Source organism: Pseudophryne corroboree, chromosome 11 (assembly GCF_028390025.1).
Source record: "Pseudophryne corroboree isolate aPseCor3 chromosome 11, aPseCor3.hap2, whole genome shotgun sequence".
Lineage (NCBI taxonomy): Eukaryota > Metazoa > Chordata > Amphibia > Anura > Myobatrachidae > Pseudophryne > Pseudophryne corroboree.
In genome coordinates, this window is record NC_086454.1 from 360,831,256 (window position 1) to 360,846,065 (window position 14,810).

Below are 14,810 nucleotides of genomic sequence, written 5' to 3' on the forward strand. Positions count from 1 at the left end.
GGACCTGTGCCTGCGTACTGTGTAAAATGGGGACCTGTGCCTGCGTACTGTGTAAAATGGGGACCTGTGCCAGCGTACTGTGTAAAATGGGGACCTGTGCCTGCGTACTGTGTAAAATGGGGACCTGTGCCAGCGTACTGTGTAAAATGGGGACCTGTGCCAGCGTACTGTGTAAAATGGGGACCTGTGCCAGCGTACTGTGTAAAATGGGGACCTGTGCCAGCGTACTGTGTAAAATGGGGACCTGTGCCAGCGTACTGTGTAAAATGGGGACCTGTGCCAGCGTACTGTGTAAAATGGGGACCTGTGCCTGCGTAAAATGGGGACCTGTGCCTGCGTACTGTGTAAAATGGGGACCTGTGCCTGCGTACTGTGTAAAATGGGGACCTGTGCCAGCGTACTGTGTAAAATGGGGACCTGTGCCTGCGTACTGTGTAAAATGGGGACCTGTACCAGCGTACTGTGTAAAATGGGGACCTGTGCCAGCGTACTGTGTAAAATGGGGACCTGTGCCAGCGTACTGTGTAAAATGGGGACACTTGCCAGCATACTGTGTAAAATGGGGACCTGTGCCAGCGTACTGTGTAAAATGGGGACCTGTGCCAGCGTACTGTGTAAAATGGGGACCTGTGCCTGCGTACTGTGTAAAATGGGGACCTGTGCCAGCGTACTGTGTAAAATGGGGACCTGTGCCAGCGTACTGTGTAAAATGGGGACCTGTGCCAGCGTACTGTGTAAAATGGGGACCTGTGCCAGCGTACTGTGTAAAATGGGGACCTGTGCCAGCGTACTGTGTAAAATGGGGACCTGTGCCAGCGTACTGTGTAAAATGGGGACCTGTGCCAGCGTACTGTGTAAAATGGGGACCTGTGCCTGCGTACTGTGTAAAATGGGGACCTGTGCCTGCGTACTGTGTAAAATGGGGACCTGTGCCTGCGTACTGTGTAAAATGGGGACACTTGCCAGCGTACTGTGTAAAATGGGGACCTGTGCCTGCGTACTGTGTAAAATGGGGACCTGTGCCTGCCGCAATGTGTAAAATGGGGACACTTGCCAGCGTACTGTGTAAAATAAGAATTTACTTACCGATAATTCTATTTCTCGGAGTCCGTAGTGGATGCTGGGGTTCCTGAAAGGACCATGGGGAATAGCGGCTCCGCAGGAGACAGGGCACAAAAGTAAAGCTTTCCGATCAGGTGGTGTGCACTGGCTCCTCCCCCTATGACCCTCCTCCAAGCCAGTTAGGTACTGTGCCCGGACGAGCGTACACAATAAGGGAGGAATTTTGAATCCCGGGTAAGACTCATACCAGCCACACCAATCACACCGTACAACTTGTGATCTAAACCCAGTTAACAGTATGATAACAGCGGAGCCTCTGAAAAGATGGCTCACAACAATAATAACCCGATTTTTGTAACTATGTACAAGTATTGCAGATAATCCGCACTTGGGATGGGCGCCCAGCATCCACTACGGACTCCGAGAAATAGAATTATCGGTAAGTAAATTCTTATTTTCTCTATCGTCCTAGTGGATGCTGGGGTTCCTGAAAGGACCATGGGGATTATACCAAAGCTCCCAAACGGGCGGGAGAGTGCGGATGACTCTGCAGCACCGAATGAGAGAACTCCAGGTCCTCCTTAGCCAGGGTATCAAATTTGTAGAATTTAGCAAACGTGTTTGCCCCTGACCAAGTAGCTGCTCGGCAAAGTTGTAAAGCCGAGACCCCTCGGGCAGCCGCCCAAGATGAGCCCACCTTCCTTGTGGAATGGGCATTTACATATTTTGGCTGTGGCAGGCCTGCCACAGAATGTGCAAGCTGAATTGTATTACACATCCAACTAGCAATAGTCTGCTTAGAAGCAGGAGCACCCAGCTTGTTGGGTGCATACAGGATAAACAGCGAGTCAGATTTTCCTGACTCCAGCCGTCCTGGAACATATTTTCAGGGCCCTGACAACATCTAGCAACTTGGAGTCCTCCAAGTCCCTAGTAGGTGCAAGGCACCACAATAAGCTGGTTCAGGTGAAACACTGACACCACCTTAGGGAGAGAACTGGGGACGAGTCCGCAGCTCTGCCCTGTCCGAATGGACAAACAGATATGGGCTTTTTTGAGAAAAAACCACCAATTTGACACTCGCCTGGTCCAGGCCAGGGCCAAGAGCATGGTCACTTTTCATGTGAGATGCTTCAAATCCACAGATTTGACTGGTTTTAAACCAATGTGATTTGAGGAATCCCAGAACTACGTTGAGATCCCACAGTGCCACTGGAGGCACAAAAGGGGGTTGTATATGCAATACTCCCTTGACAAACTTCTGGACTTCAGGAACTGAAGCCAATTCTTTCTGGAAGAAAATCGACAGGGCCGAAATTTGAACCTTAATGGACCCCAATTTGAGGCCCATAGACACTCCTGTTTGCAGGAAATGCAGGAAACGACCGAGTTGAAATTTCTTTGTGGGGCCTTCCTGGCCTCACACCACGCAACATATTTTCGCCACATGTGGTGATAATGTTGTGCGGTCACCTCCTTTCTGGCTTTGACCAGGGTAGGAATGACCTCTTCCGGAATGCCTTTTTCCCTTAGGATCCGGCTTTCCACCGCCATGCCGACAAACGCAGCTGCGGTAAGTCTTGGAACAGACATGGTACTTGCTGAAGCAAGTCCCTTCTTAGCGGCAGAGGCCATAAGACCTCTGTAAGCATCTCTTGAAGTTCCGGGTACCAAGTCCTTCTTGGCCAATCCGGAGCCATGAGTATAGTTCTTACTCCTCTACGTCTTATAATTCTCAGCACCTTAGGTATGAGAAGCAGAGGAGGGAACACATACACCGACTGGTACACCCACAGTGTTACCAGAACGTCCACAGCTATTGCCTGAGGGTCTCTTGACCTGGCGCAATACCTGTCCCGTTTTTTGTTCAGACGGGACGCCATCATGTCCACCTTTGGTATTTCCCAACGGTTTACAATCATGTGGAAAAAACTTCCCGATGAAGTTTCCACTCTCCCGGGTGGAGGTCGTGCCTGCTGAGGAAGTCTGCTTCCCAGTTTCCATTCCCGGGATGAAACACTGCTGACAGTGCTATGACATGATTTTCCGCCCAGCGAAAAGTCCTTGCAGTTTTTGCCATTGCCCTCCTGCTTCTTGTGTCGCCCTGTCTGTTTACGTGGGCGACTGCCGTGATGTTTTTCCCACTGGATCAATACCGGCTGACCTTGAAGCAGAGGTCTTGCTAAGCTTAGAGCATTATAAATTTACCCTTAGCTCCAGTATATTTATGTGGAGAAAAGTCTCCAGACTTGATCGCACTCCCTGGAAATTTTTTCCTTGTGTGACTGCTCCCCAGCCTCTCGGGCTGGGCTCCGTGGTCACCAGCATCCAATCCTGAATGCCGAATCTGCGGCCCTCTAGAAGATGAGCACTCTATAACCACCACAGGAGAGACACCCTTGTCCTTGGATATAGGGTTATCCGCTGATGCATCTGAAGATGCGATCCGGACCATTTGTCCAGCAGATCCCACTGAAAAGTTCTTGCGTGAAATCTGCCGAATGGAATTGCTTCGTAGGAAGCCACCATTTTTTACCAGGACCCTTGTGCAATGATGCACTGTTTTTAGGAGGTTCCTGACTAGCTCGGATAACTCCCTGGCTTTCTCTTCCGGGAGAAACACCTTTTTCTGGACTGTGTCCAGAATCATCCCTAGGGACAGCAGACGTGTCGTCGGGATCAGCTGCGATTTTGGAATATTTAGAATCCACCCGTGCTGTTGTAGCAGTATCCGAGATAGTGCTACTCCGACCTCCAACTGTTCCCTGGACTATGCCCTTATCAGGAGATCGTCCAAGTAAGGGATAATTAAGACGCCTTTTCTTCTAAGAAGAATCATCATTTCGGCCATTACCTTGGTAAAGACCCGGGGTGCCGTGGACAATCCAAACGGCAGCGTCTGAAACTGATAGTGACAGTTCTGCACCACGAACCTGAGGTACCCTTAGTGAGAAGGGCAAATTTGGGACATAGAGGTAAGCATCCCTGATGTCCCGGGACACTATATAGTCCCCTTCTTCCTGGTTCGTTATCACTGCTCTGAGTGACTCCATCTTGATTTGAACCTTTGTAAGTGTTCAAAAAAATTTTTTTTTTTTTTTAGAATAAGTCTCACCTAGCCTTCTGGCTTCAGTACCACAATATAGTGTGGAATAATACCCCTTTTCTTGTAGTAGGAGGGGTAATTTAATTATCACCTGCTGGGAATACAGCTTGTGAATTTTTTCCCATACTGCCTCCTTGTCGGAGGGAGACCTTGGTAAAGCAGACTTCAGGAGCCTGCGAAGGGGAAACGTCTCGACATTCCAATCTGTACCCCTGGGATACTACTTGTAGGATCCAGGGGTCCTGTACGGTCTCAGCGCCATGCTGAGAACTTGTCAGAAGCGGTGGAACGCTTCTGTTCCTGGGAATGGGCTGCCTGCTGCAGTCTTCTTCCCTTTCCTCTATCCCTGGGCAGATATGATCTTATAGGGACGAAAGGACTGAGGCTGAAAAGACGGTGTCTTTTTCTGCAGAGATGTGACTTAGGGTAAAAAACTGTGGATTTTCCAGCAGTTGCCGTGGCCACCAGGTCCGATGGACCGACCCCAAATAACTCCTCTTCCTTTATACGGCAATACACCTTTGTGCCGTTTGGAATCTGCATCACCTGACCACTGTCGTGTCCATAACATCTTCTGGCAGTTATGGACATCGCATTTACTCATGATGCCAGAGTGCAAATATCCCTCTGTGCATCTCGCATATATAGAAATGCATCCTTTAAATGCTCTATAGTCAATAGAATACTGTCCCTGTCAAGGGTATCAATATTTTTAGTCAGGGAATCCGACCAAGCCACCCCAGCTCTGCACATCCAGGCTGAGGCGATCGCTGGTCGCAGTATAACACCAGTATGTGTGCATATACTTTTTATGATATTTTCCAGCCTCCTGTCAGCTGGTCCTTGAGGACGGCCCTATCTATAGACGGTACCGTCACTTGTTTTGATAAGCGTGTGAGCGCCTTATCCACCCTAAGGGGTGTTTCCCAACGCGCCCTAACTTCTGGCGGGAAAGGGTATACCGCCCATAATTTTCTATCGGGGGGAACCCACGCATCATCACACACTTTATTTAATTTATCTGATTCAGGAAAAACTATGGTAGTTTTTTCACATCCCACATAATACCCTCTTTTGTGGTACTTGTAGTATCAGAAATATGTAACACCTCCTTCATTGCCTTTAACGTGTGGCCCTAATAAGGAATACGTTTGTTTATTCACCGTCGACACTGGATTCAGTGTCCCTGTCTGTGTCTGTGTCGACCGACTAAAGTAAACGGGCGTTTTAAAACCCCTGACGGTGTTTTTGAGACGTCTGGACCGGTACTAATTGTTTGTCGGCCGTCTCATGTCGTCAACCGACCTTGCAGCGTGTTGACATTATCACGTAATTCCCTAAATAAGCCATCCATTCCGGTGTCGACTCCCTAGAGAGTGACATCACCATTACAGGCAATTGCTCCGCCTCCTCACCAACATCGTCCTCCTACATGTCGACACACATGTACCGACACACAGCACACACACAGGGAATGCTCTGATAGAGGACAGGACCCACTAGCCCTTTGGAGAGACAGAGGGAGAGTTTGCCAGCACACACCAAAAACGCTATAATTATATAGGGACAACCTTATATAAGTGTTTTCCCTTATAGCATCTTTTTTATATATTTCTAACGCCAAATTAGTGCCCCCCCTCTCTGTTATAACCCTGTTTCTGTAGTGCAGTGCAGGGGAGAGCCTGGGAGCCTTCCCTCCAGCCTTTCTGTGAGGGAAAATGGCGCTGTGTGCTGAGGAGATAGGCCCCGCCCCTTTTTCGGCGGCCTCGTCTCCCGCTCTTAACGGATTCTGGCAGGGGTTAAATATCTCCATATAGCCTCCGGAGGCTATATGTGAGGTATTTTTAGCCAAAATAGGTATTCATTTGCCTCCCAGGGCGCCCCCCTCCCAGCGCCCTGCACCCTCAGTGACTGCCGTGTGAAGTGTGCTGAGAGGAAAATGGCGCACAGCTGCAGTGCTGTGCGCTACCTTTAGAAGACTGAGGAGTCTTCTGCCGCCGATTCTGGACCTCTTCTTACTTCAGCATCTGCAAGGGGGCCGGCGGCAAGGCTCCGGTGACCATCCAGGCTGTACCTGTGATCGTCCCTCTGGAGCTGATGTCCAGTAGCCAAGAAGCCAATCCATCCTGCACGCAGGTGAGTTCACTTCTTCTCCCCTAAGTCCCTCGTTGCAGTGATCCTGTTGCCAGCAGGACTCACTGTAAAATAAAAAACCTAGCTAAACTTTCTCTAAGCAGCTCTTTAGGAGAGCCACCTAGATTGCACCCTTCTCGGCCGGGCACAAAAATCTAACTGGCTTGGAGGAGGGTCATAGGGGGAGGAGCCAGTGCACACCACCTGATCGGAAAGCTTTACTTTTGTGCCCTGTCTCCCGCGGAGCCGCTATTCCCCATGGTCCTTTCAGGAACCCCAGCATCCACTAGGACGATAGAGAAAATGGGGACACTTGCCAGCTTACTGTGTAAAATGGGGACACGTGCCTGCCGCAATGTGTAAAATGGGGACACTTTTTCCTGCCGCAATGTGTAAAATGGGGACACTTTTTCCTGCCGCAATGTGTAAAATGGGGACACTTTTTCCTGGATATGAAATTTATGTTAGAAAAGGCAGTTTTTCAGGTTAAAAAGTTCTGAAAGAGATATATATATATATATATATATATATATATATATATATATATATAATATTTTTATTCATTTATTTATTTATTTTTTATTTTATTATCTTTATTCATTTATTGTAAAATATTTTTATTTTTTTTGCGGGAGGGGGGGGGGGGGGGTGTCAAATGACTATCTTGCCCCGGGTGACAGAAATCCTAGTTTCGGCCCTGCCCCCCCCATATAATGTAACAGGGTATAATAATATAATGTAATAGTTACACTGTATCAGTCCTCTCCCTCCTCTGTGTGCTCCTCTCAGTCTCTCTCCCCGTATAACAGGGTATAATATAGTAATATAATAGTTACACTGTATCAGTCTCTCTCCCCATACAATATAACGGTATAATAATATAATAGTTACACTGTATCAGTCCTCTCTCCCCATATAATATAACAGGGTATAATATAGTAATATAATAGTTACACTGTATCAGTCCTCTCTCCCCATATAATATAACAGGGTATAATATAATAGTTAGACTGTATCAGTCTCTCTCCCCATATAATATAACAGGGTATAATAATATAATATAATAGTTACAGTGTATCAGTCCTCTCCCTCCTCTGTGTGCTCCTCTCAGTCTCTCCCCATATAATATAACAGGGTATAATATAATAGATACACTGTATCAGTCCTCTCCCCATATAATATAAAAGGGTATAATATAATATAATAGTTACAGTGTATCAGTCCTCTCTCCATATAATATAACAGGGTATAATATAATAGTTACAGTGTATCAGTCCTCTCACCATATAATATAACAGGGTATCTCCTATATATTAGCCTTGTGACTCTGTGCCTGCATTTCTAACGCTAGGCGGAGTCACAGGCACAGATCTGGGTGGAAGGATGCAGGCCAGGAACAGTCCCCTCCCTCGGTCCACCCATCCCCGCCCAGTCCCCTCCCCATCCGCCACCCACCCCACACCCTCCCACCCGCGGCACCCACACCTGCAGCACCCCCCACCCGTGGCACTTACTCCCCCACCCATGGCAGCCACATCTGCAGCACCCCCCGCCCCTCCCCCACCCGCGGCACTCCCGCCCCACCCCCACTCGCGGCACTCCCGCCCCTCCCCCACCCGCGGCACTCCCGCCCCCTCCCCCACCCATAGCACCCACATCTGCAGCACCCCTCCCCCACCTGCGGCACTACCGCCCCTCCCTCACCCATAGCAGCCATATCTGCAGCACCCCCCCCGCCCCTCCCCCACCCATAGCACCCACATCTGCAGCACCCCCCCCGCCCCTCCCCCACCCATAGCACCCACATCTGCAGCACCCCCCCGCCCCTCCCCCACCCATAGCACCCACATCTGCAGCACCCCCCACCCGCGGCACTCCCGGCCCTCCCCCACAGCAGCAGATGCCCCTCCCCCACCCGCAGCATTCCCGCTCCTCCCCCACCCGCGGCACACGCCACTCCCCCACCCACAGCACTTCCGCCCCCTCCCGTAGCACCCACACCTGTAGCTCCACCCGCCGCACTCCCGCACCCTCCCCCATCCGCAGCACCCCCCCGCCCCTCCCCCACCCGCGGTACCCACAGCACCCACCACATCTGTCCCCCACCCACGGTACACGCCCCTCCCCCACCCACACCACTCAAGCCCCCACCCGTAGCACCCACAAACCGTGCCGCCCCTTCCTCTCCCACCCGTGCCACCCCCGCGCCTCCCCACCTCTCCCCCCCCTACACCTCCCCGACCCCCCCCCCATACCCCCCTCTCCCCCCCCCCCCTCGCACCTTTCCCACCCGTGGCACCCACAACATCCACCACATCTGCCCCCCACTCACTGCACACACATCTCCCCCGCCCGCTGCACTCCCTCCTCCACCCATAGCACCCCCTCCCCCACCAGCAGCACCCCCCTCCCACCCATCTCTTCCCCCCCCCCCCGCACCCTCCACCCCGCCTGCCCCTCTCCCACCCGCGGCACCCACAGCATCCACCACATCCCCCCCACCTGCGGCACATGCCCCTCCCCCACCCGTAGCACCCACCACCCCTCCCCCACCTGCAGCACCCCCATACCCACCTCTCCCCCCCTACACCACCGTTCCCTCCACCCCTCCCGCCCCGCCCCTCCCCCACCCGCAGCATCCACCACATTTGCCCCCCACCCGCGGTACTCCCGCCCCCTCCCCTACCCATAGCACCCACACCCGCAGCACCCCCTCCCCTGCCCGCAGCGCATCCAGACCCCACCACACCCCGCACCTCCCCCACCACCATACCCACCCCTCCCCCGCACCCTCCACCCCACCCGCGGCACCCACAGCATCCACCACATCCGCCCCCCACCCGCGGCACACGCCCCTCCCCCGCGCGCTGCACTCCTGCCCTCTCCCCCACCCGCAGCACCCCCGCACCTCCCCACCCACCTCTCCCCCCCGCTACACCCCCGCAACCTCCACCCCACCCACGGCACCTACCACATTCATCCCCCACCCACAGCACATGCCCCTCCCCCACCCATAGCACCCACAACCCGTGGCACCCCCTGCCCCTCCCCCACCTGCGGCACTCCGACCCCACCCCCATACCCACCACTCCCCCCGCACCATAAAACCCGCCCGCCCCTCCCCCACCCGCGGCACCCACAGTATCCACCACATCCGCCCCCACCCGCGGCATCCACCACATCTGCCTCGCACCCCCTACCCCACCCATAGCACCCACACCCGCAGCACCCCACACCCACGGCACTCCCGCCCCCACCCGCAGCACCCCCCACACCCTCCACCCCACCCGCACCTCCCCCACCAGCGGCACACACAGCATCAACCACATCCGCCCCCACCCGCGGCACACGCCCCTCCCCCACCCGTAGCACCCACAGCACCCACCACCCCTCCCCCACTCGAGGCACCCCCATACCAACCTCTCCCCCCCGCTACACCCCTGCATCCTCCACTCCACCCGCCGCACCAACAGCATCCACCACATCTGCCCCCCAACTGCTGCACATGCCCCCCTCCCACCCACAGCATCCACCATATCCCCCTCCCACCCGCGGCACTCCCGCTTCCTCCCCCACCCGTAGCACCCACACCACTCCCCACCCCTCCCCTGCCCACAGCGCATCCGGACCCCCACCACACCCCCGCAGCCGCCACTCCCCCAACCACAGCACCTCCGGTCCACTCCCCCACCCACATCATCTATAGACACCTTCCCCCATTCGTGGACCTACCACACCTCCTCCACCCGCAGCACCTCTGGACCACCTCCCACAGCACCTCCGGACCCCATCCACGGCTCCCCTGCAGCCACCCCTCCACCCGCAGCACTTTTAGAACCTATCACCCAACCTCACACCCCCTGAAAACCCCACCTCCCCAAACACCCCCCACTACATCGCCCCTCCCCCATGCACACCACCTCCAGACCCCCTCCTTCATCCACAGCCCCCCACACCCACCCCTCCCCCACCAACAGCATCTACACTCCCCTTCCGCACCCTCACCTCCCCCACCCGCAGCACCTCTAGACCCCCTCCCCCACCCACAGCACCTCTGCACCCTTTCCGCCATCCGTGCCACTGCACCCACCCTCCACCACCCGCAACACCTCTGGACCCCCTCCCGCACCCACCCCTCCACCACACGTAGCACCTTGGACACCATCCGCAGCCGCTACAAGTGATTCCCTGAATCTGGGTGATCAGCGGCATGGATAGGCACCTCCACCTCACTGAACCCACCCTCTTTCCAAACCCCCCACACACACACTGAACTTCTGTGAGTATAGTTGCTACCAATGGACATTGGATTAATGTAAAAAAGTAATACTGTGGCCATTATGTGCCTAAGTGACACTGCTACATGTGGCCATTGTGTATAAGTGGCACAGCTCCCTGTAGCCACTGTGTGTATACGCGGCTCTGGTACCAGTGGCATTGTGTCTATAAGTGACACTGCTACCTGTGGCCATTGTGTGTATAAGCGCCACTGCTACCTGTGGCCATTGTGTGTATAAGTGACACTGCTACCAGTGGCCATTGTGTGTATAAGCGGTGCTGCTAAAAGTGGCCATTGTGTTTATAAGTGGTGCTGCTACCTGTGGCCATTGTGTGTATAAGCGGCTCAGCTACCTGTGGCCACTGTGTGTATAAGTGCCTCTGTTACCTATGGGAATTGTGTGTAGAAGTGGCACTGCTACCGGGGGCCATTGTGTGTATAAGCACCACTGCTACCTGTGGTCATTGTGTGTATAAACTGCTCTGCTACCTGTGGGCACTGTGTGTATCAACGTATCTGCTACCTGTGGGCACTGTGTGTATCAACGTCTCTGCTACCTGTGGGCACTGTGTGTATCAACGTCTCTGCTACCTGTGGGCACTGTGTGTATCAGCGGCTCTGCTACCTGTGGGCACTGTGTGTATCAGCGGCTCTGCTACCTGTGGGCACTGTGTGTATCAGCGGCTCTGCTACCTGTTGCCGCTGTGTGTATAAGCGGCTCTGCTATCTGTGGGTATTGTGTGTATAAGCTGCCCTGCTACCTCTGGCCACTGTGTGGATACGTGGCTCTGATACCTGTGGCCACTGTGTGTATAAGCTGCGCTGCTACCTGTGGACACTGTGTGTATAAGTGGCTCTGCTACCTGTGGGTATTGTGTGTATAAGCGGCTCTGCTACCTGTGGGTATTGTATGTATAAGCGGCCCTGCTACCTGTGGGTATTGTGTGTATAAGCTGCCCTGCTACCTCTGGCCACTGTGTGGATACGTGGCTCTGTTACCTGTGGCCATTGTGTGTATAAGCAGCTCAGCTACCTGTGTCCATTGTGTGTATACGTGGCTCTGATACCTGTGGCCACTGTGTGTATAAGCTGCGCTGCATACACTAGCAGTATATACTACACTATGTTATTCATTGTGCCCTGCGGCCACTCTTTATGCCCTCACAAAGGGCTACGCCCCCTTGACAATCGCACGCCCTTCCCCCTTGCAATATTTACCCAATGGAATAAACTTTTTTGTAGGTAATACTCCATATAATAACAATTATAGCACAGCTGAAGCCCGTGCAGGGGTCAACGGGTCGTAGCCTCTTGCAACGGTATTTTCTGTCTAACACCTTCCCTCTCTTTATCCTCTCCCTACCACCCTGCCTCTCCCTATCCTTTACCGATCGCACAGCGTTTCTGTACATTCACTTTCTCCCCCCCTACGCCTCTCTATCTTTTCTCAACTGGACCCCATTTCTGTATGCCCTCTATACTGCCCTGCGTTCCTGATTCTGTTATCTACCGGCCTGAGTATGTCCAAAGGTGTGCAGGGGATAACGAGGCGTAGCCCCTAACGACGATGTGAAGAGCGGCCGTAGGGCGCGATGAATCACCTAGTATAATATAACAGGGTATAATATAATAATATAATAGTTACAGTGTATCAGTCTCTCTCCCCATATAATATAACAGGGTATAATATAATAAATAAGAATTTACTCACCGGTAATTCTATTTCTCGTAGTCCGCAGTGGATGCTGGGTACTCCGTAAAGACCATGGGGAATAGACAGGCTCCGCAGGAGACTGGGCACTCTTAAAAGAAAGATTAGGTACTATATATGGTGTGCACTGGCTCCTCCCTCTATGCCCCTCCTCCAGACCTCAGTTAGGGAAACTGTGCCCGGAAGAGCTGACATTACTAGGAAAGGATTTGGAATCCAGGGTAAGACTCATACCAGCCACACCAATCACACCGTACAACTTGTGATAACTATACCCAGTTAACAGTATGAACAACAAATGAGCCTCATTTAACAGATGGCTCATAACAATAACCCTTTAGTTAAGCAATAACTATATACATGTATTGCAGAGAGTCCGCACTTGGGACGGGCTCCCAGCATCCACTACGGACTACGAGAAATAGAATTACCGGTGAGTAAATTCTTATTTTCTCTGACGTCCTAGTGGATGCTGGGTACTCCGTAAGGACCATGGGGATTATACCAAAGCTCCCAAACGGGCGGGAGAGTGCGGATGACTCTGCAGCACCGAATGAGCAAACACAAGGTCCTCCTCAGCCAGGGTATCAAACTTGTAGTAATTTAGCAAAAGTGTTTGAACCCGACCAAGTAGCAGCACGGCAAAGTTGTAAAGCCGAGACCCCTCGGGCAGCCGCCCAAGAAGAGCCCACCTTCCTCGTGGAATGGGCTTTAACTGATTTAGGATGCGGCAGTCCAGCCGCAGAATGCGCAAGCTGAATCGTGCTACAGATCCAGCGAGCAATAGTCTGCTTTGAAGCAGGAGCACCCAGCTTGTTGGGTGCATGCAAGATAAATAGCGAGTCAGTTTTTCTGACTCTAGCCGTCCTGGAAACATAAATTTTCAGAGCCCGGACTACGTCCAGCAACTTGGAATCCTCCAAGTCCCGAGTAGCCACAGGCACCACAATAGGTTGGTTCAAATGAAACGCTGATACCACCTTTTGGAGAAATTGGGGACGAGTCCTCAATTCTGCCCTGTCCATATGGAAGATCAGATATGGGCTTTTACATGACAAAGCCGCCAATTCTGACACACGCCTAGCAGAAGCCAAGGCCAACAGCATGACCACCTTCCACGTGAGATACTTTAGCTCCACAGTCTTAAGTGGCTCAAACCAATGGGATTTCAGGAAATCCAACACAACGTTAAGATCCCAAGGTGCCACTGGAGGCACAAAAGGGGGGCTGACAATGCAGCACTCCCTTAACAAACGTCTGAACTTCAGGCAGTGAAGCCAGTTCTTTTTGAAAGAAAATAGACAGGGACGAAATCTGGACCATTATGAACCCTAATTTTAGGGCCATAGTCACTCCTGACTGTAGGAAGTGCAGAAAACGACCCAGCTGGAATTCCTCTGTTGGGGCCTTCCTGGCCTCACACCAAGCAACATATTTCCGCCATATGCGGTGACAATGTTTTGCTGTCACCTCCTTCCTAGCTTTTATCAGCGTAGGAATCACTTCATCTGGAATGCCTTTTTCCGTTAGGATCCGGCGTTCAACCGCCATGCCGTCAAACGCAGCCGCGGTAAGTCTTGGAACAGACAGGGCCCCTGCTGTAACAGATCCTGTCTGAGAGGCAGAGGCCATGGGTCCTCTGAGATCATTTCTTGTAGTTCTGGGTACCAAGTTCTTCTTGGCCAATCCGGAACGATGAGTATAGTTCTTACTCCTCTCTTTCTTATCATCCTCAGTATCTTGGGTATGAGAGGAAGAGGAGGGAACATATAAACCGACTGGTACACCCACGGTGTCACTAGTGCGTCCACAGCTATCGCCTGAGGGTCCCTTGACCTGGCGCAATATCTTTTTAGCTTTTTGTTGAGGCGGGACGCCCTCATGTCCACCTGTGGCCGTTCCCAACGATTTACAATCTGTGTGAAGACTTCTGGATGAAGTCCCCACTCTCCCGGGTGGATGTCGTGCCTGCTGAGGAAGTCTGCTTCCCAGTTGTCCACTCCCGGAATGAACACTGCTGACAGTGCTCTTACGTGATTCGCCGCCCAGCGAAGAATTCTGGTGGCTTCTATCCTCGCCACCCTGCTCCTTGTTCCGCCTTGGCGGTTTACATGAACCCCTGCGGTCTGACTGGTTTAGAACCGGTTGGTCGCGAAGCAGGATCTCCGCTTGACTTAGGGCGTTGTATATAGCCCTTAGTTCCAGGATATTGATGTGAAGGCAAGTCTGTTGACTTGACCACAGACCTTGGAAATTTCTTCCCTGTGTAACTGCCCCCCATCCTCAGAGCCTTGCATCCGTGGTCACCAGGACCCAGTCCTGAATGCCGAATCTGCGGCCCTCGAGAAGGTGAGCACTCTGCAGCCACCACAGGAGAGACACCCTGGCCCTGGGAGATAGGGTGATTAACCGATGCATCTGAAGAGGTGATCCGGACCACTTGTCCAGTAAGTCCCATTGGAAGGTCCTCGCATGGAACCTTCCTAAGGGGATGGCCTCGTATGATGCCACCATCCTTC

General features: G+C 52.8%; 1 protein-coding gene across 5 annotated transcripts in view; it reads right to left on the bottom strand.

Moving 5' to 3' along the window:
• Nucleotides 1-14,810, bottom strand: part of C11H19orf12 (chromosome 11 C19orf12 homolog) — a 49,563-nt gene that overhangs the window by 20,092 nt on the left and 14,661 nt on the right. Inside the window, exon 1 of one of the 5 annotated variants that reach the window (XM_063946035.1) lies at nucleotides 12,226-12,246. The exons of the other annotated variants lie outside the window; for them this stretch is intronic. The gene's annotated coding sequence lies outside the window, so the exon portion shown is untranslated. Of the gene's footprint in view, nucleotides 1-12,225; nucleotides 12,247-14,810 lie in introns of those variants that run through there. 5 annotated transcript variants of the gene reach the window in all.